Source organism: Microtus pennsylvanicus, chromosome 11 (assembly GCF_037038515.1).
Source record: "Microtus pennsylvanicus isolate mMicPen1 chromosome 11, mMicPen1.hap1, whole genome shotgun sequence".
NCBI lineage: Eukaryota > Metazoa > Chordata > Mammalia > Rodentia > Cricetidae > Microtus > Microtus pennsylvanicus.
The window spans coordinates 100,595,710-100,622,285 of record NC_134589.1 but is presented as its reverse complement, the minus strand read 5'-3'; the positions used below and the strand labels follow the sequence as shown (position 1 = coordinate 100,622,285).

Here is a 26,576-nt window from a genome sequence, read left to right as displayed (position 1 = left end):
AGCCCAAATGCACAGTATGTCCTCACCAGGCTGAGGGGACAGGGATACAGCTCCCTGTTCACACGTGAGCTGCCCTTGAGTGACAGCATGGATTCATCTCCCTGGTCACATATGTGGCTTACAAGCTGCCCCATGGACACAAATTCTGCATGCTGGGGTCATGCTGACCACCACATAGTAGGTCAGCACATAGTAGGGGAGCTCATTTAAGACAAAGGGAAGTGAGGTCAAAATCTTTTAGACTGCTGAGGGGCCCAGCAGAACACAAGGCCATACCCAGGTGGCTCAAGCACATGCAGCAACGTAACTATCTCAGCCATGTTTGGGACACTGTCAAAGAACACTCAAGATGCTGCCAGGGCACAGCGCAGCTACTCGGTAAGGAAATCTGAGAAATGGGAGGCTGGAGGCTCAATTTATTTTTTGAGAAAAGTTTCCTCATGCATACCTGGTTGGCCTGGAACTCACTGTGTAGACCAGGCCAAATTCAACCTCACAAAGATCCTACTGCTCTGTCTGCTGAGTGCTGGTATTAAAGGTGTGTGCTACTGCTCCAAGATGAAGTGTTTTAGCCGGGCGGTGGTGGCGCACACCTTTAATCCCAGCACTCGGGAGGCAGAGGCAGGTGGATCTCTGTGAGTTCGAGGCCAGCCTGGTCTACAAGAGCTAGTTCCAGGACAGGAACCAAAAAGCTACGGAGAAACCCTGTCTCGAAAATCCAAAAAAAAAAAAAAAAAAAAAAAGGATGAAGTGTTTTAAAGCCTAAGAATCATAGAGAGGGCAAAGTCTCTGCACAATGACTATTGTACTTCATCACATAAAGCAAGGGTCCCTACATCTTCAAGACCTATTTACAGGCCAGTGGCCACAAATGCCTCTACTGTGAGTCCCACAGTCTGACTGCATTCTTCATAATATATGTTTAGAAGCCAACTCTTTTTACTCAGCGGAAGCAAGAGCATGCTTACTACCCTGCTACAAGGATGCTCGGCTACTGTCCTTCTCTCCTCTACAGGCAGCCATACCCAGTTCTATAGGCCCCGTGTTTCTGCCCAGGACTCTCCGATCTGTCTCTAGTACAGACCTCAGACATGAGCTGCAGCTTCAGTGTGCATCCGTACACTCTTTAAGTCTGAAGCCAGGCCCTAAGCCTCAGCTTCCTCTTCGGCTTTTACTAATCCATCTTCAGGAGCAAAAACAACAGCAAAACATGATGCCTTTGTCTCTCATGCTGCCTGAAAGCTGCCAGGTCAAGTCCGGAACAGTCTCCAGGAGCAGGGGATGAGATAAAGGTGATGGCTGAGAGTCGGGATTCCTGTTATATCTACACTCCTGCCTTCGCTGGTACCCAGAGCGCATTTCTGGTGGCCACTGATAAACAGGGGAACAAGAAGAGTGTCAAGGCTCCATGGGTCACCCATGATAGGCTCGCCTCAGCACCTCACGGAGATGTAGATGGAGCTCTCAGCTCTGAAATGAGCCTCTGAACTCAGTGAGTGGGAGACCCAAAGTTGAACAGAAATGACAAACTCCAACCAAACAGTTGGAGCACTGAGCACCTGTCATGGGCTGGTGTTACACAGATACATACATCTTCCTCTTGTCCTCAGGCTAAGCTGAAAGGCAGATGGTAGGAATGTATCCTCTTGAGATAAAGACATGGACTCAGAGAGGCAAAGTCACTTGCCGGGGAAAATGGGAAAGTGAAGAATGTGAGCCCAGAGCTGTCTTCTCTCCAGTGCCCCATGTTTTCTGCCTCAATGCTCTGTGGCGATGGCTGGGGCTCACAGGGGCCTCTGCGACTCCAGACCAGCAGTGTGGCATTCAACATGACCTCCAAGTATTCTCCTTGCCAGAACAGCCCCTGATTTCACCTTGATCTAATAGGATGGAATAAAAATCTTCCATGTTAATAGCAGCTGATCCCCAACAACCTGTTCCACATCCAAACCTGGGAAACTTGAGGTGCAGATGATTTGCTCATGAATTCTACACCACAGGACTAAGCATGCATATAATGAAAACTGTTAGGGTCATTCATTCATTCATTTACTTATTTTAAAAGGCTCCTCCCTTCCCATATAAATCTGACTGGCCCACTTTCCTCATCTTGAACCATGAAGATGGTAACTCCTTGGAGGGAATAAAAAGCCATACAACCAAGCTCCCTTTTAAACAATGGAGAAAACCATGTAGCTCTTGACCCAGAAGAAGGAAATAAAATCAGTGGGTGCTGCTGGGGTTGGCACTAAGGCTCACTATCTTCTGCCTAAAGGGAAAATGATTTTGTGGAACAATTTTTTGTACACTGTGAAGATGTGTCACTCTGGTTGGTTTTAGAAAGAGCTGAATAGGCAATAGCTAAGCAAGATTTCCAGGCACAGAGGATGCTGGGAAGAAGAAAGGCAGAGTCACAAGAAGATGCAGAAGAAGCAGGATGTGCATGCAGGAGGTGAGGTAACAGCCACAAGCCAGATGACAGAATATAGATTAATATAAACTGATTAATTTAAGTTCTGAGAGCTTGCTAGGACAAGCCAAAGCTAGTGGCCAAGTTTTCATAATTAATAAGAAGTCTCCATGTCATGATTTGGGAGTGGGTTGGCTGGACAGAGAAAGACTTGCTACAAATGGTGTCCAATGTGGGGGCAAATATTTTCACATAAGACATGAAAAAGCTTTTTTAAAAAAAAGGTTCCAAACATACAAAAATTAAGCCAAATGTAGCTTCCTGGTCCTGAAGTCTCTCAGACACAGCCTGCAGGCTTAAGCTGCCAATGTATCACGAGCTAAACTGTATGGCAGTTTAAGGTTTTGCTCATGCAGACAGAAATGGCTACAGATGCACAGTAAAGCAGATCCAACAGAAAAAAAGAAAAGAAACTCTAAACAGGTTATAGTGTGTTTACAAAAAAAATGTGTGGACTTAAAAAATGAAAATGGACATAGGCAGACAGAAAAAGTAATTTAAAATAATAAGATAAAGTCTTTAAAGAAAAAATAAAATAATATAAAAAGGATAAGCCACATAAAAATGGAAAATACACAGAGTATGGATCAAGTATGGTATTATATTGACTTCAAACTTTTTGATTGTTGATGAGCAACAATAGCTGCTGAGAGACATCGGATTATGAATGGGGAACAGCCAGATTAAACCACCCTATATATTTTTAAAATGTTTTCACTTCAAAATGGAAGTCAAAAAATATGTTACATTGAGAAAGAGGTTATGCTTTTGTTTCCACGAGAAATGAAAGGCTGTGGATTCATCCAAAGTTGATAGAGATCAGATTCGATCAGGGAAGACCCCCTGAAAATCCTGGCTACAGACATAAAGAAATAAACATTAAAAAACCACAAGACAGGTGATATATACTTTACCTGCTCAAACATAAAATAAAAAATCATCTTTGTTTGGCTTGTTACAGTGCAGAGTCCATACTTGTGTTAATGCAGATATGTATGTTACCTTTAGAAGTTTATGTGTTTTCAGAGCAAGGGAATGAAATACCAAGGAAAATGGGTAGCCCAGGTGATCCAGTATCTCAGAGAGTCTCTATTGCAGTTTCCCCAGAGTTTGGCATTCAGAACAGCTTCAAGGCTGCTGGCTGAGATGGTCCAGCCCCACAGACTAGTCTAGTCAGGACCACAAATAAGCCTTGTGCTTCCCCATTGCACAGAGACTGAACAACAAATGCTATGGTTAGTTTTTCCAGGATTTGATCATTATTTCAATCTTCTGTCACCGTCACCCACAGTCAACAGGAAGCAGTCTGGAGAACCAACGTCCACATCCCAAGAGGTGGGGTTATGGATATTTGTCATCATTTAGGAGGGGTGGTTACAAACTGTTATTGGTTATGTTCAGGGAGAAAGCTAAACAAAGGAGCTAGATTCGAAGATCTCTTTCTGAAGGGAAGGGGGGGGTATGGTATAGAAATCAACCACTATTCCCCAAAATTTTACACTGGTTTGGATTTTTGTATATTGATAAATTTAAGAGTATACTGTATTATATGGTTCTAATTCTTGTTTAAGGTATTATACCTGTGCAGCTTATTTAAAAATGTAATGTAAAGTTTTAGTCCTTAAAAGCTATTTATAATAATAAAAAATACAAGTTAATAGTCATCTATATCAATTAAACTTGGAGTCATATTATATTATTTTCAAAGTCAGAGACATATTTTACATATATAGTCTTCAGATGCCTCAAAGACCTATAGAATATGGCATTTAAAATGTTTTAATAACAAGGCTTTTCATAAAATAAAACACAGTCTGCTCTTAGCAACACCAATTTACTTCAAAAAAGGATGACAGGCATCGAAGAACCTCCATATAGAGTTTGCTTTCTTTGTGGGAAAAGCTAGATAGCCATTTGTGCAAAGAAACTTCCCTTGCCTTGCTGACGACAATATGTTGTTCAAACTGGACAAGCAGAACACAAAGGAAAGAGACTGTTGAGCTTTACCTAGAAAAAGCAGGGCTGTCCTTCAAAATTCTTGCTTCATAGAAAAGTCTGCCAGACCTTCTAGGCTTGTATGCCAAAGATGGATGCCCCAGCATTGCAGAGGAACTTTGGGCAGCCAGATGTCTGTTATTTCTATAGGTTTGGAAGTGGTTTGCCCTGTACTTCCTGTTTACTTGGGTAATAGTATATCCTTCTGGGGTCTCTGATGGAGCTGAAGCTAAATACTTATAGTGCCCATTAGTTATAATAGAAGGTAAATTAGGTGCAGAACTTTGGATTCACCAAGATAGAATGAATGGAGAATTTTCTCCAAAATTGCAAAATAAAAATGGACTGGACATTGTGCGTGTAATTTTTACCTGATAGTTGTTATTATATATAGCTTTAGTGTGTGAGGCTTAAACCCTTTCCTTTTTATTTAGACAAAAAGAGAGAAAATGTTGTGAAATAATCTTTCTGTACAATGTAAAAATGTGTCTTTGCTAAGGTGCCCTCTTAATAAAAAGCTAAACAGCCATTAATTAGCTAGGTAGGAGGTACAGGCAGGACAGACTGACACAGAGGACACTAGGAAGAAGGCAGGGTCACCAGAAGACACAGACATGATGGAGGAAAGGTAAAGCCACAAGACATAGATTAATAGAAATGAGTTAATTTAAGTTGTAAGTACTAGTTAGTAATAAGCCTGAGCTACGGCTGAACGTTTATAATTAATAATGAGTCTCTGTGTCATTACTAGGGACACAGCTGTCCCGACGAACAAGTCCCACTTCAAAGTGCAGATCCTCAGATCCTTTTACTACAGAACTTACCCTGGTCAGGCATATGTGAAACAAGGAAGCAAGGAGAAGTTGGGGGCTTTGGGCTTGGGCTCAGTCCAACGGTGGATTACAAGCATCTGTGGCTGTCACCAAGAGAACACATAACTAACGCTGGCAAAAATGTGGGCAGGAAGGAGACTTCCACACTTCTAGCGAGTATAAACTGTTACAGCCAGTATGGAGATCAAAAGGGACACTCCTCACAAGCTGGGTGGGAGCTATGTATGACCCGGCTGAGGGCACACCACCAAAACACATGTACTCCAGTTTATCTGGACACCACTTACTACTCACTTGTCAGCAGCACTCTTCTGTGATGGAGTACACGCTCCCCTGTACCTCTTCTGTGATGGAGTACACGCTCCCCTGTACCTCTTCTGTGATGGAGTACACGCTCCCCTGTACCTCTTCTGTGATGGAGTACACGCTCCCCTGTACCTCTTCTGTGATGGTGTACACTCTCCCCTGTACCTCTTCTGTGATGGTGTACACTCTCCCCTGTACCTCTTCTGTGATGGTGTACACTCTCCCCTGTACCTCTTCTGTGATGGAGTACACGCTCCCCTGTACCTCTTCTGTGATGGAGTACACGCTCCCCTGTATCTCTTCTGTGATGGAGTACACGCTCCCCTGTACCTCTTCTGTGATGGAGTACACGCTCCCCTGTACCTCTTCTGTGATGGAGTACATGCTCCCCTGTACCTCTTCTGTGATGGAGTACACGCTCCCCTGTACCTCTTCTGTGATGGAGTACACGCTCCCCTGTACTTTCTCTTCTTTCTTATACTTCATACAAATGGAGTCATGCTTGTCTAATCCACCATGTATGGTTCCTTCTTGGATAACGTTTGTGAATGCATCCATGTTGCTATATGCCCTCTCACTAGTGCCCTGACATGGCTGCACAGCATTCCACCGTGGTAACATGCTACCAGTATTTTTGCTCTGCAGGGATGGGCATTTAGGGTATTTTCAATTGGGTGCTCCTGTTCCTATCTCTTTTAGGAGCACAGACCTAAACGTGTAAGGCAAAACTATTATGCTACTACAAAATCAAAACAAAATAACAAAAACATGGCCAATATTTTCATGAGCTAGGGGAGAAGAAAGGTTTCTAACTTGGGCACAAAAGACAATGCTAAAGTGTCCTGAATCTCCACTGAGTAACAGTTACACATGGCAGACACAGGAAAAATCCAGGGGATGACAGGGTCTGCATGATGTGTGTGTCAGTAAGTCATGCCTTCTTCCTGTCCTCTGGACAGTGAGTTTCCAGTCTACTCAAGGACCTATTTGTCTAATCCATATCCAGACTGGGCAGGACTGGGGCTGTGCCCAAGGTACTGTGGTAGGTGCCCATGCACACCTGAGGTGCAGCTGGTCCAGCCACGAAGGGGAGGCCTGAAGTTGGACCTGAACCCTAGTGCCACCTCTTGCAAGTTAGATTATCTCTTCCATTTGGTAAACGAGAGTGATGTGGGAAGAACTGGCTGACGTTAGGACAATGTCCAACACCTGTATCAACACATCTGTCAAGTGCCGTTCCAATGTGCAACTGGTCACATGCACAGTTTGGGGGAGGAGAGGCAGGAAATAGAATAAAGATCTGCAAGTTTGCTTTGGCAGGTGAAGCTCTGGGTCAAAAGCCTGCCGAGCACAATACAAGCCTCTTTAGCCCCAAACACATGGGACACCAGGCTGGTTGGCAGGTTGGCAGAGGGACAGGGCACAGGGCTGTGCACAGAGAAAGCCTGGGCCCCTAGCCTAGCTGCCCCCCAACACACACACTCTGCAACCCTAAGGAGAGTACCTCACTCAGACTCAGTTCCTTCACCTGCAGCAGGGGTGCAGGCCAGTCTCCCTGGTGGTCCTGAGACGTCATGTCTAGCAGGCACAAGGAGCAATGGCAGCTGCAGATATGGCAAGCCCTGTCACCTCCATCATCCATTGCCTTTGTGTACATGAACTTCCCTATTACAGAATTAGGGGTAATTATAGGATGTGCAATCACGAAATTAAAGCAGGTAATTACCATGCCTAATTAATTGTCAAATGCTAGGCAGACAGGGAACACAAACAGAAAGGGTGGCTGAGGATGGGGCAGCTCCAAGTGCCCTCTGCTTACAGAAAGCTCAATAGCATTGGCAGAGGTCAGAACCTAACCCCCTGGGTGGGTTAGCAAACACTAAAATAAACCCTGGATGCACACTGGGCTTTGACTCAGCCTGAGCTGAGCGCCCTCTGCGCTGGCTACAGGCCAGCAAGGCATTCATATAGCCCTGTCACAAACACAGCCTGAGTCCCCATCCAGAGAGCTATCTCAGGAAGGAACCTCATAGGAGATACTTAATGACTGCTGTAAACCTTGACAAAGAGCAGACTGCGGAGAGACACTGGCCCACATGCGGCAAGGACTCACAAATATAAACTGGAGGTTTGCAAGCAAAAACGTCAGGCTGCCTCTGCTTGCTGAGCACTCAAAGCTCCTCCCTCTCCACTCTACTTCTGCCCCATACCAAGTCCTGATCCCAGAAACAAAGGTTTCCTTATGCATGGTGTCTTTCATTCGCCCTTCTTCCTTCCGTCCTTCTGTCTGTCTGTCCGTCTGTCCGTCCTTCCTTCCTTCTTCTTTTCCTCCCTCCCTTTCTCCTTCCCTCTTGCCCTCCTTCTCCCCCTTTCTTCCCTCTCACCCTTCCTCCTTCCCTCCCTCTCCCCTTCCCTCCTTTCCTAAGGATTGAATTAGAGCCTCACACATGCTAAGCCAGCAGTAACCAATGTGCCACACCCCAGCCATCATTTTCATTTCTTATTTTTAGATCTCACTAAGTTGCTCAGGCTGGCCTTGAACTCTCTACTTCAGGTTGGCCTTAAATTTGTAATCCTCCTGCCTCAGTACCCCCATCCCCAAGTATATGGGATGGCACAGTTGCACTACAAGGCCCAGAGCATGACAAGCCCAGAGAAACACAGGTCTCATTTCTCTTAGAAAATGCAAGTCTGACTCTCATTTCTGTTCACGTGTGATGGACGATGATCATGTGGCCTTGCAATGCCTTTCAAAATGTACCAGACATTTTGCATAAGAAGTTCTCCAAAGCTCAGTGGTTTTTTCTGTCTTAAAACGCAGTCATGGAACAAGTAAGATGTGTAATCACCATTAGGAGACAGGAAGGCAGTAGAGACCAAGCTCAGTGCCTCTGATGGAGGAAGGGCCCAGAGCCACACTGTTTCCATACCAATGGGAAGCAGGGACAGCCCAACACCAATATGAGGATTGTCGCACACAAACTAATCAGATGGCATTAGACGATCTTCAAAACGGCTGAGGTTCCTATTTCACTTTGCTTCCTTGACAGCCAATGAGTGCAATGATTTGTGTTTTGGCTCGCAGTCCGTGTTAATGCACCCTCACTCAACTTTCCTTTTAATGAAACGGCTTCATGTGTTATTAACTGTAAATGTCCTCAGTGCTAGAACAAAATGTCTGAATTACCACAGGACCACACTGATGGAGTGATGTTATCACAGTCAAAGGTGAGAAGACGAACAACTTAACTGAAGAAAAACGACTTCTCGGTTCACTGGGGTGTGTAAAAGAGCTGGGCGAGGGAAAGAGTGTTATTTACTGAGAACTGCCAGCGCCACCCCACAGGCCTATGCCCAGAGGATGCAGAAGAAGGCTTGGGAAGGGGAATGGGTCCTCATCCCAGTGGGAGAGGTCAGGATCCAGCTCCAGGCACTCCAGCGGAGCTCTGCTGTCCCTAGATGCTCAGCGCCACCCTGACACACTTCTCAGGGTGGCTTTTGGCCAGTGGTCTTCCGGCTGACTTGCCTGCTCTCCTCTGAAGGAAAACACTGGGTTGGAGTCATTTGCCTTGCCTTCCAGACTCCTTTCACACCAGGTCTCTCCCTGGTGGGCAGTCTGATGACCTTCTATACCCCTCAGGGTAGGCCCTGGGGATACTGGAAGAACAAAAGAAGGCTTGATCCCTTCCCTTCTGAAACTTGCTCAGCCTGCCCAGGAAGGTACAAAGAACCCTACTGAATTCAAATGGAAAAAGAGCTGGAGAGGGACGTGACATCTTCAGCTGGGCTAGGAATATGGACGCAGGTAATCAGCTGAGGGATGTTTGATTTAGAACAAAGACCAAACCAGATGGGGGCTGAGGCAGGGGGATCTTGAGTTTCAAGGCTAGTGGAGATTGCACAGGGCAAAAACCAAGTATTGAAGAGATGATTCAGTAGATAAAGCTCTTAATTCTCAAGTAAAAGGACTTGATTCAAGTACAGAACCCATGTAAAATGGCAAGGTATCACATGTGCCATCTAATAGTACAGCGCCAATGACGAAGAGGAAGGCAACTGGCACACACGCTCTAAGCCCTCTAGAAAATATGCTCCATCATATAAGTGTGAATATAACAAGAAGGGTGGCATCACAGGCATCGGGGAAATGGGCATGGTGCAGAAAAGAACACCCTATAATTATTCCATGGCAAAGCTGGGAGTCTACAGCGTCACCCAGCATGCTGCTGGCACTACTGTGAGCAAACAAGGACCAGACTCTTGTCAAGAGAGGTCTCTTCCTACAATGAGTAAAGTAAGATTATCAGGGGAGGGTAAAGAGCAAGGCACGTGTTTCAGCAGAAGCTTAGCAGCTATTCCAGCCACGGGATGCTCTATGAGCCCTAACAATGGGAGCCTGAGCAGAAGCCCATTCCTGTGAATTCATGCCTTGACAGATATACAGAAATAAAAGACCCAGTGTGTTTTAAAAACAAAAACAAAAACAAAAGGCTGGGTATGGTGGTGTGTGTGTGTATAGAATCTGCTCAGGGGAGCTGGCCACAGGAGAGGTACATATTTTCAAGTTCCAGGTCAGAGACAGATGTTGTCTGTGGTGATCTGAATTAGAATGGTTCCCATAGGCTTATATGTTTAAGCTGATTACCTGCGTCCATATTCCTAGCCCAGCTGAAGATGTCACGTCCCTCTCCAGCTCTTTTTCCATTTGAATTCAGTAGGGTTCTTTGTACCTTCCTGGGCAGGCTGAGCAAGTTTCAGAAGGGAAGGGATCAAGCCTTCTTTTGTTCTTCCAGTATCCCCAGGGCCTACCCTGAGGGGTATAGAAGGTCATCAGACTGCCCACCAGGGAGAGACCTGGTGTGAAAGGAGTCTGGAAGGCAAGGCAAATGACTCCAACCCTAGTTAGCAGAACTGTTTGGGAAGGATAAGGAGGTGTGGCCTTGTGGAAGTAGATGTGGCTTTGTTGAAGGAGATGTGTCACTTTGAAGTTTCAAAAGCCCACATCAGCCCCAGTCTCTCTTTCTGCCTCTTGCCTGTGCTTAAGATGTAAGCTCTCAGCTACTGCCCCAGGATCATGCTTGCCTCCCGTGTTCTCCACCATGATGATCGCAGACTAGCCCTCTGAAACTATAAGCAAGCCTGCAATTAGACGCCTTCCTGTGTAAGGTGCCTTAGTCATGGTGTCTCCTCATAGCAGTAGAAGAGTAACTAAGACACTCTGAAAATTCAAGGTGGGTGACCGCTAAAGAATGACATCCCAGGTTTAACTTTTAGCACCCCACACAATACACACATGCACACATGCACAGGCATGCATGTGAAATGTGCACACAAAGAGATCCCACCGTTTGTGACAACAGAGGGCCTGCTGTGCTGAGGTGGGGTGACGGGCTCATGCAGAGAGCACAGGATAGGTAAGTTCTGCGATCTCTGGTGATAATGACTACAGCTAATGTCTATTGCCTTCCAGAAACTTCATCCCCAACCATACATAGTATATTCAGGTGGTGAAGAATGGGCCAATGTCATTGTGGTAGTCATTATATAAGGTATACATACAGCAGATTGTCATGTTGTATACCTCTGAATATATATAGCTTTATTCACCAGTCAACTATTTTTAGTGCAGAAGTTTTCAAAAATAAAAGATATGGCAGGCTGGGCATGGTGGCACCTGCTTATGAGCTCAGCACTCTGGAGGCAGAGGCAAGAGGATATCAATTGTGGAGCCAGCTTTGGCTGCAGAGTGAGACCCTGTCTCAACAAAGGAATGAGAGAGATGGTGGGGGAAGGTGATTTAGCCTGCTGTCAGTGGTGCTGAGAGGACAAGAGGCACAGATGGCACATATGAGCTTAAAGAGCCCAGAAGAGAGCTGGGCATGGAAACTCACCTGTAATCCTAGCACTTAGGAGGCTGAGACGGGAAGCTGTTATCCCAAGGCCAGCCTATACTGTATAGTGAGTTCCAGACTGGCCTGGGCTACAGGTTGTTTCTGTTTTGTTTTAAGTAAATTAGAGACCATTACAATACATGACAGGTGTGATTCCAATAACATTTGTGTCAGTGCAGTCACAGCCTGAAATAAACCAGGGAACAAGGCAAATGCTAACCGAGATAGTTCTGCATGCTGCAGCTTCTTATTTCTTTGTGGTTTTTCAGGTTTTCCAGATTTCCTTCTTTGGTCAGATTTTGGTGACAGAGAAATGAAGTGTTACTTTACTCATCGAGTAAGATGGTGTCTGCTAGCACCTGAGGTGACACACCACTTCTTCCCTCTTTTCTTCACACAGAACTGAAGAGCATCAAAATATGCTGTTAAGATGGCATGGCCATGTCTCAGGATGATAAGACTGTCACTAACATTCAGAAAGAAAGAGCTAATGGATGGGTGAGTGTAGAGTCAACCACAGTCACAGGGCTGGCACTAGGAGGCCAGAGAGCAAGCTGAGAACCCATGGAAAGTCATAGCTGGGCCATCTCCCATGTGAAGACAGGTGAAGGAAGCTCCCCTGGGAAGGTCTGACGCTCCCGAACAGTCTCAGGCCCACAGAGAACTATGGTAACAGACAGCAAACTACTGTAGCTACAGAGCAAAAGCTTTACGCAGTTCCTGGGGCAAGAGACCAGCTTTGATAGCACAATGTGTTTCTCTTAGTTTTGGGAGGGAAGAGTTAAGGTCTGCAAGGAAGCCAGACCGCTCTGGCCCTTAGCACAATGATAGAGGAGACAGTGTCCTGTGGCTGAGCTGCAGGCCACAGAGATCTAACCTACAGTAGTTTGCCTCATGCTTGCTGAGCGAGCATCTGCTAGGTACCAAGTTTTGCATGGGCCTTGAAAACACATAGCAGGTGGCCCAAGGGGTCAGAACGGTGATTATGAGTACAATCTGGGGGCTACAGCTGCCTGGGGCAAAGCGCAATTGCACATTCTTACTAGATTTGATACCTTATTAGCAACATGACTTTCACTACTTTGTGAAGTCATTTTATGACATAAAATGAAAGCAGTTGCCTGCACAGACTCTGTTTAGAGCCAACCATTTTAGTTGGCATGAAAAACATAACAAAGTTTGCTGCTATCAGCAAAGCTGTGTTGTGGGAGGTCCTCCCGCTCCTCCAGCCTATAGCTGCTGAGATACCAGCCCATTGGGGCGTGATCTCTCTCCCTTTAAAAAAGCGGCCACTTCCCTCTCCTCTCTCTCTTCACTTCCTGCTCCTCCGGCGACTAGACTCCCTTCCTGGTTGCGCAGAGGGCTGACGGTGATCTGTAAGTTTTTTTCCCCTTTAAATAAATACCACCCTATTAATCATAATTCCAAACTGGTGTGGCATTGTTTATGACTTACGCCTTCAAAGCTGTGTACCTGTTCTAAAGCAGTCCACACACCACTTCAAGGACAGACAGACAAACACTGTCCAGTGGTAGAAGTGTTAGAACTCAGAACAGCAGGAAGGGGACATCCAGGAGACACCACATGCAGCGCAGTGCAAAGGTCTATCAGGGAAGGCTTCCTGGAGGAGTTTATACCTGAGTCGGACCTTGAATGGTGAAGACAAACTAGTCAAGGTGCCAGGCCAGGCCAAAACAGTAGGCAGCTGTCTGCTAAATTATACCTTCTGAATGATATATTCTTGAGGATGGGAAGTAAGACTTGCACTTATAAAAGAGTCTGGCCCCAAGATCCCCAACACTCATGTAAATGCTGAGTTTGAGCATGCACGTCTGTAACCTTAGCGCTAGTAGTAGGGAGGCAACAGGCAGATCCCCAGACCTTGCTAGGCAGTCTAGAATTGGTGCTCTGGGTTCAGTAAGAGACTTTGCTCCAAAAGGTGGGAAATGAAAGTAGAAGACAGTCAAAACACATACACACACACACACCACTGCCTGAGTCTGTCAGGCTTGGTCTTCCTCTGCATCCTCACCTGGGCATGTCAGAGAACTGCTCTCACCAAAACACACTCTGGAGGCTTCAATTAAATGACATCAACAGGATGATTTGAAGTAGGGGCTGCTATGCTACAGAATGCCAACTCAGCGCATCCAGGCTCTGAGATGAGAAATGGCCTGTAACCTCTTCAGATGCTCACAGTGACATTGCCACTGTTCTTGCCCAGAGCAGCCCAGAGAAATCAGGCATGGGCTCCTTTATACACAGTAGCAAGGCTGGATCTTGCTACTCTTCCTCTCTGAGAGCTCCCAACTGGAGGGCTTTTGCAGTAATGTTTCATAAAAGCCAATAGAACAACAGGAGGGTCAACCATGATGTGTGCACATCCCTTCCTGAGGAAAGTTTACAGAGACACATTAGTCATGGCCTCGTTCATCACCCAAGAGGCCAAATTTCACTTGCATGTACACTGCAGGCACCAGAACACTGGGGACCCTGGGCATTCATTCCTCCCTCAAAATGTTACCATAAAATTGAATCATTTTTTGGTTCAAGTCCCTAATGCCCATGATGGGGCTGAGAATAACATTTTCCTACCTCCCAGGCTTGCACAGCACCATGGAGGGCACTCACTGTGGGTATCACATCTGCCAGCTTTATCTTTGAAATGAGACACGAACAGGGGTCTGCCCCGAGGCCTAGAATCAGTAGGCAGTAGAGATGTGATTTGAATTTCTGTCTTTTCCAGCCCCAATTTGTGTTTTGTTTTCTCCCTATGCCCCTTTGTCTTCAAGGGGCAGAGAAGGAGTCCAGGTTCTAGCGGGCCATCCTCCAGACCTTTAAAGCCTTGAGATTCCCAGGCACCCATGAGTAGGGAGACAGGGAGAGCAAGGTGGAAATCCCAGCTCTGGGATTGGCTCTGCCTCAGTTATGCTCTGGTTCCATCACTAGAGGGGGCTGAAACAAGCTACCGCCATCTGCACAATGGGATACTACCAGCATCTATCTTGTAGGGCAGTTCTCATGGCTCACGCTGCCACCAGCAATTCTACAAGGGAGTGAAGTCCCATTAAGCATTGAGGAGTGGGAAGGAAAGGGGAACGGCCCTGTTGTCACAGCTCAGTGTCCACTGCGGAGGATCACCTGATGACTGAGAGTCATAGTGACACCAGCGAGTGGATTGCAGCTTTCCTTTGAGGGTGAAATGCAAGGGCAAGGCACTTTCTCTGCAAGGACCTGGCAGGTGGAATGCCAAAGAAAGAACCTTCATCCAGCCAGTGTGCCTCTTCCGGGTGAGAGTTTAGAAACTAGAAGCTAGAAGCCCTAAAGATGACCAAGCAGCCCTGTGGGGACCTACAGTTCAAACACCATGGATCTCCAGCACAGATTCTTCCACAGCCTCCTGAAGGCCTGGAAGGGCTCCTGATAGGCTGAAGCCCATGTGTGAGCCCAGGTGCAGCAATCAATGGATTAGCTTTTTAGTAAACCACATGGCCATGGGCCAACAGCAGTGGAGAACTGTTCCTGGAGATGGGGCCTGTACTGAAGGTGCAGGGACAAATGGCCTATCTGACCCTGAATGGCATCACCAAGCAATAGCAAAATCACTAGAAGCCCAATTTCTTTCCAACATCCCAACTCAAAGTCCAGTTAGCAAGCCAAGCATAGTGGTATGTATCTATAGTCCCAGAACTCTGTAAGTTGAGGCAGGAGGATCAGTGTTTGAGCCCAATCTGGTCTACAAACTGAGATACTGTCTTTAAAAAAAAAAAGATTCCAAAGTTGTGAAAACCAAAGGCTCTCAGCAAGTTTAGCACCAAGTCACTTGGCAGCTGAACTTGGCTGAACTCGAATGGGGGTGCCGGGACCAGTGTGCACCTCACTTCATGTCAGTATTCCTGTCTCTGCAGAGACACTGATGTGGGATGGCCAGGTGCTGCCCTAGATTCCACTTACTGTGATTCAGTCCTTTCTAAAACCAACGAGAAGAGAAAGGTGAGGATGTATATCTGAGAGTGTTGGCTGTGAAAGTTGTGATTGCAGGATTCTGGCTGTGCTAACAGGCCATTTAAACAAAGCTGAATTTTATGTTCTTCGCAGCCCAGAGGATGAGACTCAAGGTTGGTCAAAATCACCCCTGGGACACTCTTATGCTGCTCCACAGGGACAGTGCACATGGTTTGATCTACATAGACACTTACAGAATCATACAACGCATAAGGATTAGGAACTGTGACTTAGGAAGACTCTAATGATGGAGAAAGATCAGTCTTTAAATATCACTCTGAAGGAGAAACTAGTCAGCTTTGTGAACTGACGCTCCCTCCTGTCTGCTGTGGTATATAAATTAGCAGCCAGGTCCTAACCAGCTCACACACTTTCACATCACTGTGGCTTGCACAGAACTCTGGGGTTCCTAGTAGAATCAGAATGTGTGTTTGACCTTGACTGTGTCATCTGCTTTGGGCTGTGGAATATCAGGAGGTTGGGAAGCACCTCTAGAAAAGGACACAAAAGATAAGAGGTGTGGAAGATCTTAGCCCACCATAGCCTAGAGATAAGCTCAGCCTACACCAGCCAAGCCCCAAGGAACACACATATGTGAACAAGAACACTTCAGCAACTCTGATGGGTTGTGTGTTACACCACATTACTGTGGCAGGAGCTGACTGATACACTAGCCTACTAGGCAGAACTATACAAAATCAAAAAGGGTCTAGAAGCTTGAGGTGAGCTCCTTATTGGCCATGTTACTATTTCCCTTGTCTCATTTAATCCTCAGAGAAGATGCAGGGGAGATCAAGGCTCAGAGAGGCTTCTAGACTTGCTCAGGCTCACACAGCAATGGAGCAGTGACTCTACTCAGGTCTGCAGAAAGATGGGAGGTAGAAGCAGGAGGATCACCTGGAAATTCCCAGGACCAACCAGCTGGAGAAAACAGCACAGCAACAGGGAACCTGACTCTGCCTCAAAACAAGATGGTGGCAAGAATGTGATGGGGGAGTGTCATATATCAATCTGTTGATTTCCTTGGTTAAGCAATAAAGAAACTGCTAGGCCCATTGGATAGGCCCACCCTTAGGTGGGTGGAGTAAACAGAACAGAATGCCGGGAGGAAGAGGAAGTGAGGTCAGACTCCACAGCTCCCCTCTCTGGAGCAGACACCTCAGAGAGAGACGCCATGCTACCTGCTCCAGGGAAGACGCACACCATGCCCCAGCTCCGACCCAGGATGGACTTAGGCTAGAATCTTCCCGGTAAGCGCACCTAGGGGCGCTACACAGATGATTAGAAATGGGCCAGAGCAGTGTTTAAAAGAATACAGTGTCCGTGTAATTATTTCGGGGCATAAGCTAGCCGGGCAGGGCAGGTGGCTGGGATGAGACTCTATGGATTTCTTCTATTCCGATTTGGTATGATGGACCACGTCCTCCTGAAGGGTTGCTGTGAACATCTTCAGAAAATTGCTTCGCTCAACTGCCAACTGAGATGAAACCTGGCACACAGGTTACACCCTAAATAATCTGATTAACGACGCCCCCATTCAGCAGGAAGCAGTTTGGAGAGAAAAAACTGCGCCCATGTTCCCAAATATGGTTTATAAACGTTCTTTTACATTTAAAGGGGGATATGATATAGATATGAATAATTTGCATTAGTATAGATTTTGCTTTATTTATAGAGATTTAAGGTCAATTTTGTTATATGTATAAATGTTTCTGATGTAACTTTTACTTGATAACTGTTTTGTTATATGTAATTTTACTATGTTAAAGTTAAAGCCTTTCTTTTTTGTTTAAACAGAAAAAGGGGAAGTGATGGGGGAGTGTCATATATCAATCTGTTGATTTCCTTGGTTAAGCAATAAAGAAACTGCTAGGCCCATTGGATAGGCCCACCCTTAGGTGGGTGGAGTAAACAGAACAGAATGCCGGGAGGAAGAGGAAGTGAGGTCAGACTCCACAGCTCCCCTCTCTGGAGCAGACACCTCAGAGAGAGACGCCATGCTACCTGCTCCAGGGAAGACGCACACCATGCCCCAGCTCCGACCCAGGATGGACTTAGGCTAGAATCTTCCCGGTAAGCGCACCTAGGGGCGCTACACAGATGATTAGAAATGGGCCAGAGCAGTGTTTAAAAGAATACAGTGTCCGTGTAATTATTTCGGGGCATAAGCTAGCCGGGCAGGGCAGGTGGCTGGGGTGTTTGGGGACGCAGCCCTGCCGCCGCCCCATATTACTACAAGAATGGACTCACTGTGTTATGACTTCCAAAAGTGGACACACACCTGCACACATATACACACACTGACACAAAAGCCGAGGGACAATTGCTATCCCCATTTGCAGATGAATAAACTAAAGTCTAGCAAGCCAACTCTGACAGCAAAATGTCATGCATTTAATAGCTATCTGTAGCTTCAGAAATCTTCAAATGCCCTACCTCAATGCCTATGATTCCAAGCAACTAAAGGAGAGGAGCTAGGCATGGCTGTGACTCATCTCCTGCAGCTGGTACCTACCCAACAAGCCATGCCTGCCCATGCTGATGGTGTCCGCCGGGGAAGACAGCTTGTGGGACTCTCCCTAGTCCTTTGCACAGACTTTACAGAGCTTAAATATCATTGGATGAGGTCACCTGCCACTCACAGGGTGAAGATCAGAGGTTAGAAAGTTATCATTGGAGACAAGGGGAGGAAAGGATGTAATCAGCATCCAAATCTACAAAGGGAATAATTCAAGAGTTCTGACTACAGTGGTTCCTTCTGGGATAGTCTGGGAACCTATAGAGCAGGCAGCCATTGCCACCTAGAGGTAAGTCACAGCCACAGCTGATGCTGGTGTCCACTGGACATGAGATAAGTAGGAAGGGCACTGGCCTTGACTAGGGCAGGCCTGAGTCTGAAAGCCCAGCCCACAAGGCCAAGAGCAGTGTGTGCTTTAGTAAATTATGGATATTAAGCTGATGAAACGACGATTCGGTGAGTACAAGCATTTGCTGCACAAGTTGAGGACATGAGTTCAAATCCCCAGAAGGCTCATAAAACCCAGGTATGCATAGTCTTTAATAGACCAAGCACTTCCACAGGGAGATGGGAGGTGGCTACCGGATAATCCCCAGACACTTGCTCGTCTCACACAGTGGACCCTGTTTCAAACAAAGTAGAAGGCAAGGACCAACACCCAAGGTTGTCCTTAGACACAAACACACACATAACAAGAAAAAAATTGAAAAGACAATTTCAGATGTAGACTAAAGCCTCACCAGCCACTGTGAAGAATCGGCTCTAGCCTGTGAGCTGGCTACGGGCCCCAGTGAGACAGAGGGTCCCCACAAGCTGGATACCTTGGTATAGGAAAGGAATGGCTAAGTTAGCAATGGACCAGGTCTTCCAGAAGGCAGAGGGGTCCTGGTCCAGAGGAATGTCATCAGCTCTCTCACTTCCTCTCCTAGTTCCATCAGAAAGCAAGGGCGCCTGGGGGACAAAGGAGTGCAGGGCTCTGGTGTAAGCATACTGTGTTAGAGGCTTTCTGGGGTCAGATCATCTGTAGAATTCTGTTTATGCCCTGGGGTCTGCACCTGAATGGGGGGAGCACACACTACCCCTTGGTCATGTGATCTGGGCTTTACTTCTAAGTATCTCTTCTGTGTCTAGGTCCCCCGGGTCTTAGGAAGGTAGAAACTTGCCAAAATGAAGACACCTCCAAGGTCAAGGCAGCGTTCTTATTCACAAATGACCACAGAAACAAAAAAAATGGTTGCCCATGTTAGACTAAGACAGTATTTTATTTAAAAACTCCACTTTGGAGGACAGGCCTGTGAGCAGGGTGGCAGTGCCTACCTTAACCACACTGACCAAACCCTCACTACTGCCCTGGGGCATGCACAGCTATACTGAGGAGAGACAGAGGAGCCAGTCCCCAGGGAAGGTGCCTCTCCTCTCACTTCAGTGCCCCTGTGGGACAGGGAAGTGAGGCAGTTGGCACCTCAAAGCCTGACCAGACACTCCAGCCTGCCGCCCAGGCAAAGTGTGAGATGCTCTGGGGAGCCCTTCACTGCCACCACTGGAGGGATCTCCCTGTGGCCACTGCCTTTTCTAAATACAGATCAGCCCGCAGCACCAGCACCCGTCCTTCTTTCTGGAGACACTCCCACATTGTTGATGTTTCAGACCGGGGAATTCCTCATGGTGCGGATGTCCTGTGTATTGTGGACATTTACAATATCCTCCTTTGGACTCACTGGGTCCTGGGAGCACTGATACCCACTGCTACAATCAAAACTGTCTTCAGACATCTCCTTGGATGCAAAATCATCCCTGGCTGAGAGTCAATGAAGTCTCGGAGAAATTCCGTCATTTACCCAAGAAGTACCTACATGATGCTGTATCTCACTTAAGTTTTTCAACCATTTCATGGGGTGGCAAAAGAGGGGCTCTTCATGACCTGCTCAGTACCTGGGGACTGGCCCTTTGTAGAAGCAAACCCAGAAAGATCACGTGGCTGTACACAGAGAGACACTATGCCCTGATTTAAAGAAAGGCAGGAGGCAGCCAGCAAAACCAGATTGGTTGTGAGCATCCACCAGATACAACAATACAAATCATTTTGTGATGGCCTTCCACGGCTCAAAGGCTATGACGTAGGACATCCTCAGCAGCAAATACCACTGATCAGGATACAACCACACCTAGACCACCAAAGGATGGATTGGAGGAATGAATGGGCCATCACTGAACCCCAACAATTCCCCTCTCCACTGTGGCCATGAGGAGGCCCTACTTAGGAGTGAAATGAGGGTAGTAGGTTGGGGCTGGGGACAAGGGAAAGGCTACAAAAGAGCCAGAAGCTCTGAATGGAGGTGCACATGCACAGGAGTGTGTGAGCTAGGTGGTCCTGGGTAACATCTCCGAACCTCCATCTCCCTATAACTTGGGCTAATGGCAGCATCGCTGTTGCTACCTTGTGTCCACTGTGCCCAGGGTGCTTCCATGAGGGTGGCTTCAGCCACTCTCACTTGATTTGGGGAGGTTTTCTCTTACGTACCATGAGAGTTAATACCGTCAGCTTGACGGGATCTAGAATCACCCAGGAAACAAATCTATCAGACTGACTGTGAGGGATTTTATTGACTAAGTTAACTCATGCTGGGAGATGCACCTTAAATACAGGTGGCAACATCCCATGGGAAGATCCACCTTAAAACCAGTGGCCGGGCGGTGGTGGCGCACGCCTTTAATCCCAGCACTCAGGAGGCAGAGGCAGGTGGATCTCTGTGAGTTCAAGGCCAGCCTGGTCTACAAGAGCTAGTGCCAGGACAGGCTCCAAGGCTACAGAGAAACCCTGTCTCGGAAAAACTAAAAAAAAAAAAAAAAAAAAAAAAAAACAGTGACAGTGTGCCATGGGTTGGGGTCCAAGACTGCAGAAAACAAGAAGCAAGCTGAGTACAAATTTTCATCTCTGTTTCCAGAAGGCTACATGCAAAGTGACCAGCTGCCTGACACTCCTGCCATTATACCTGCCCCCTAAACTGTAGCCAAAATAAGCGTCTCTTAAGTTGCTTTTGTGAAGTATTTTGTCATAGCAACGAGAAAATTAACTAATGTAGTAACCTTGAGTCTTGAATCTACATCCCTTCCCTATGCCCTCCTGACAAGTGTGCCAGTGATTGGGGGTCCTCTGACAGGGCCAAGAGGGGGAGGGGACAGCAGGCTTTCTCAGGTGGGGCTGTTGTTTTAGCTTTTGTTGAATAAAATTAAGCACCCTTAAAGTATTACATCACAAACGCAACCTCATGGAATCACCTGGGAAAATGGAGAATGACCTGAATGTCTTACTATCGAGCTGCACCTCAGCTCAGACAGGGAGTTTTCAAAACACATCCAATTAGAGTCCTGGGCCACTGGCCTCTTGCCCTAACAAGAAGAAATCGATTTACTTTCTGAGCCAGATAAGCCGACTGCCGGTGAACACCACTTCCGCCCAATTGTGAAATCCCAACTTTGTCAAATGGTTTCTCTCAACTTTCATTTTCATACTTAAAAAATGGAGGTTTAAGAACAGGTGAGAATCAGTCTGTGATGTTCTGGTTCCATCTTTAGGGTTCCCTGCTAGATTCCAGCAAACTGTGTATCTTATTGTTTTAGAATTCAATGAACTATGTCCCTGCTAATGTGTGCTGTGTCAATTGACAGGAGAAAGCAAGGTGGAGATGCACCCACAGATCACACTCACACCTCTGCAGGTGGAGATGCACCCACAGATCACACTCATGCCTCTGTAGCCAGACTCAATCACCCCAATGTTTTGGAAGTCAAGAGTTTTATTTGAGGAACTAGTAATGGTTTCTAGTGTTCATTAAACCGTACTCTGTTAAAAGAAAGAGCACAGGAATCCACAGGCCCCATGGAATAAAGCAGGTAAAATATACAATATCTCTTTCATGTTGACAGCCTAGTTCAACCAGGGCTTGCTCTAAGGGTCTCTGGGTTATTACTTGATCCTCACCACAAGGCACAGACAGGGACATAGCTGGTCTGCACTTAAACCACCAGCAAGTAGGTAAGGCCTGTAAATGGCCCAAGACCACACTCTGACCCTGAACGTGTCCATGTCAAAGCCCCTTTATGACATGGGAACAAACAAAGCCATGGGGACAGGCTGGGACTTAAGGGCGATTTGGAGCAGGGAGCAGGAGGGGGAGAATCCAGGTGGAATAAATGTCTAAATTCTAACACAATCACAGAGCCAAGTATAGAGAACAGGGTGGCATACTGCCAGCCTGAGAGTTCACATTAGTATGTATGGCGACCATGATCACCTGTCTGGTGATCAAACATCCTCTGGCTTGTCACTGAACTCAGGGAGTCAGAGAACATACTATGCTCAAGATAGATAAGTGCACACCTGCACACAATGGATGAGCAAGCACTGCAGGCCCACTCATGATAGAAAACAAGAGAACAAAAATACTGACTGCCCCTTAGGGAGAGGCAGGACACCTACAATTGCCGCATGTGGCTGATTTTGCCCTATGCATAGCAGAGCTTTTATATGGTTTGACCTAATACTTATCTCAGGCATTCTGAGTGGACCTGAAGGAAGCCCACAGCACTGTGGTCCACTCCAGCACATTCTTGGGTAGACAACCTCTGAGAAGTCATGCTTCCCCTGGCTTCTATGGCAACGTCACCTGGTTCTCATACATAGGGCATCCATCGTGTTATGACCTGAAGTCCCATGACTTGGGCAGCTCCTACCAAGGCCAGGGTGGGAATGCTGTGTTCCTTAGGTGTGCACTCAGCACACACCCTGGCCATTGGCGTACTGTCACTGATGGGACAAAGCACACATGGACTCCAGGGTGTACTGTATATGTAGATGTGTTTTGGTTTCTGTGGTGCTGACTGCAGGAACAGTTTGACTTTATGCTTTCTTTTTCTTCCATGTCTACTGGCCACAACATTCTGACTTTTATTTCTGGGTCCTGGGCTTTAACTTTACAAAGCACAACTTCCAGAAAGGGGAATTGGGAGAATGTCTCCAGGAGCCCCCCTCCCCACCCCACAAAAGTCCCCTACACCCCAAGGAAACCAGAAATGTGTCCCCTCCACAGCTGACTGTTCTAAACTGGAGCAGTTCCACTGGCATGGATGTGAGAGATGCTCTTGGTACTCTTCTTTGACTCTCGTCTCTGCTCGGTGAGCACGTAACAACACTCTTAAAGAGCTGCATCAATCCTCAATTACCTATTCAATTAAAGGAGGTTAATACGTTAAATATGCCACCTGACGAGAAGCAACAATTACTGACTCGCTATGCATTCAAGAGGTGAAGTGCAGGTGCTGAAAGGTGTTTCCTTGTCTCAGAATAAAGGGAAAGAGAAAAGACTGGGTGCAGCTGAGGGTGAGAAGGGTGCTTGCCTAGCATGTAGTTTCCTGAGTTCCATCCTCAGCACCTCGAAAGGAACCAATGAACACAAAGGAACAAACAAACCAAGGTATATAATTTCAAAGAGAAGCCACCTTCAGCTGCATGCTCAGGAGTCAGAGCTGGCAGGGTGTGATGGGGGAGTGTGGAGTCTGACTGTCTATATTGCTAGTAGACAGCCCACTCCCCATATACTCACCCCTCCAGGTTCCAATCCTTAGCTTTATAATGGAAGCATCAGGCATTCTTGGACAGTTCTCCAAGCTTGAGGGGTTTATTTCCATATAGCACACGGAGGCTTATATATAAACATAGAGGCTAAGGGGCTGCAGGAGACACATACTAAGGCCACTTTTCATCGGGCAAAATGGCTTCACTTAGATTCACCAGGCAAATTCCTTCTTGTGTGTAATTCCCCCTTCCTCCCCATCTCCCTTTCATTTTTCATTCATTCCTCAACCCATCAAACCATGAAGATGAGGCCTGCCAGAGTGAGGGGGTCTATAGGAAGGGAGCAGAGACCAGCATGGAAGGAGGAAAGGATAGGAGCCAACAAAGAAGAACACAAAGTAGAGAGTGAAGATATCTAGTCAGCTTAAATCAGGCGAGCACACTGAGGAGGTGGTAGGATGCAAAGGTCTGCAGGGAAGTGTGGGGGACATGCTCCCGGGCTCCTCTCAACTGCATCAGGGAGGGTCAGACAACTGTCTTCAGTCTCAGGCCCTGCAGCTGCTCCCACCAACGCATGAGGAACACACACAGACAGGGCTGAACCTGACAGTGGGTGGGTGGACTGGCCTCAAGGACTCTGAGCAAAAAGCCCAGTGTGGGTGTGCCAGGCAGGACCTTGAGCCACAGGTGTGCCCAGATGTGTAAGTACTGGCAACAAGTGTGCTTCGGGCTTGTTCGCACCAGGGAAGGAGGGTAGGAAAAATGGTGCTTTGGTTTGGGGTTATGGATGGTGGCACCAGGGTCACATGAGTAAAAGGACTGATCAGCTGACCAAAAATGCTATGCCTGCATACTGACTGCCAGCCTCCCCTGCCTCTGGCTTCCTTTGTGTATTAGTTCAGATATGTGGCTGGAGACTGTCTTCCCTCCAGAGACGGGGCAGGAGCTGCTGTGCACCCCACGGTCCCAGGGTTTCCCTCCATATACTGACAATGCCCTGCCTCAATGGCCTGAGCACCCACCAGACAGGGAGAAGAGTACAGGAACTCAGCCCCATCTGCTCCCTCCTGGCACTGAGCACAGATGTGGCACCCTATGGGCACTCTGATGAGGTAAAAGAGAATAAACGTATGAGTGTGTGAGTGAGTGGAGGCAGACATGCAAAGGAGAGAGAGTAGAAAAGAAACACAGTAAGAGAAGGAGGGAAAAATTCATGTTTTGGTTAAGTTGAAGTGAAATAGGATTTCAATAAACACATGGTCTTGCTTGTTTGTTGGACTTTTGTTTTGTTTGCAACAATGTCTTGTTTTGTATTTCTGGCCTGGAACTCACTATGTAGACCAGTCTGGTCTCAAACTCACAGAGCTCTGCCTGCCTCTGCCTCCCAAATGCTGGGATTAAAGGCATGTGCTGCCATTTCTAGCATACACACAGTCTTTCTGAACTTAACTGCCCACCTGCATTCTAGGCTAGACTCATGACACCCCAGACCCTCAAGGCTGACCTTTAATATACTCAGGTGTCAGGCCTGAGTTGGACCACTGATATGTCCTGTCCTATCCCTCAAATTCAAAGACAGAGAAAGCAAGGCCAGAGACAGTGCATAGGGATGACCACATCCTAGCAGGTCAGTGGTTGAGGACTGTCTACAGTCCTTCCAAGGAAAAATAAGGCTCAGAGAAGCTGCAGAGCTACTTTGAGTCCTGAGCCTAGCTTGTCGTATGAGCAGTCAAGAAGAAGGTCTGTCTGAGCAACAGTGACGACTTCCTAAAATGGCATCTGGCAAGAAAAGCAGCCAGGTGTTCACACCCCACTCCACCAGGCAGCAGCACACCTTGCACACGGAAATGTCACGCATCACACTCTCACCAAGCTGCTACCGTCTCCTTGGACTAAAAATGGCACTGTGTTCCTCTGTTTGTTTCTTTCTTTCTCCTAGAATAGAAACGCTGTCTGTGAGCTCTTTAACCCACTGCCTCTCCATGAAAGCCTGTGTCAATGCAGCTCCCAGCACAGTATGGCAACACACTGGGGCAGTGCCAACAGGACAGTTTAGCTCCTCTGGAAGGTCAGCTGAGTCACAAGAGGAACTCCAGCTGAGCACCCTACCCCTACCTCCTCACATCTCCCACCTCATGAGCAAGGTTGATCCTAAGCCAACCCCAGCGACCAGCAGGTGCAGTAGGCCATTAGCCCAACTTTCCCCAGGCCCAGGGGGCAGAGGGGCGAGATGGAGTGGACAACTGCAGAGGCCCTAAGACCACCATTCCAGCCAGTGCCACAGGGACTCAAAAACCTGACTGCCCAGACCCTGCTCCTCCAAAATGGAGAAATACTTGGTCAGTCAAGGGAGAAACATGCATGATTCTATGCTGGGTTCTGAACCAACATGCTCCTGAAGAGGTCGACAGTGCTGGTAAGGAAGAGGTGGCTAGAGAAATGGCAAGGTCCCTCTGCCACATCTCTGGGGTCGCTGAATATAAACCCTGTTCCAGGAAGCTCTCAAAGGTACTGCAGGAAGGACTGGAGTCTAGAATGCTTGCCCAATTTAATGCTGGACTGTCTCTTTGCTGCCCATTTAACAAGTGGGGTCATTTTCTAAAGGAGAAAGACAACAGTTTGGGATTTTAAGGAACAGGTGCCTGGTCGAAGTGTGATCCTGCCAAGAGCTTTTATTCTATACCTTGGAGAGTACCAGCTGGGTCCTTCTAGGTACTACCTGCACTGACCGCCAAATGGGGGAGAGAGACATCCAAATTCTCTTCAGCCAATAAACAGTCATGAAGGTGCCATTGCACACTGCAGCACAGATGCACAGGCCCCACAGTGCACTGCAGCGGGGGGAGTTTACCTGGCCCTTCTGTATTGGTGCTGGTCAGCAAAGCCATGGTATCGGACGCAAGCAGCCAAGAAAGCACCGACTGCTCCCATGGGCTATTTTAAGAGGATCAGGCATTGGGGGCATAGTAAGAAGGTCCTATTG

At 47.1% G+C, this 26,576-nt stretch overlaps 1 protein-coding gene across 2 annotated transcripts in view; it reads right to left on the bottom strand.

Annotated features, from left to right (window-relative positions):
* Positions 1-26,576, bottom strand: part of Snx29 (sorting nexin 29) — a 420,267-nt gene that overhangs the window by 39,714 nt on the left and 353,977 nt on the right. The gene's annotated exons all lie outside the window — the stretch shown is intronic.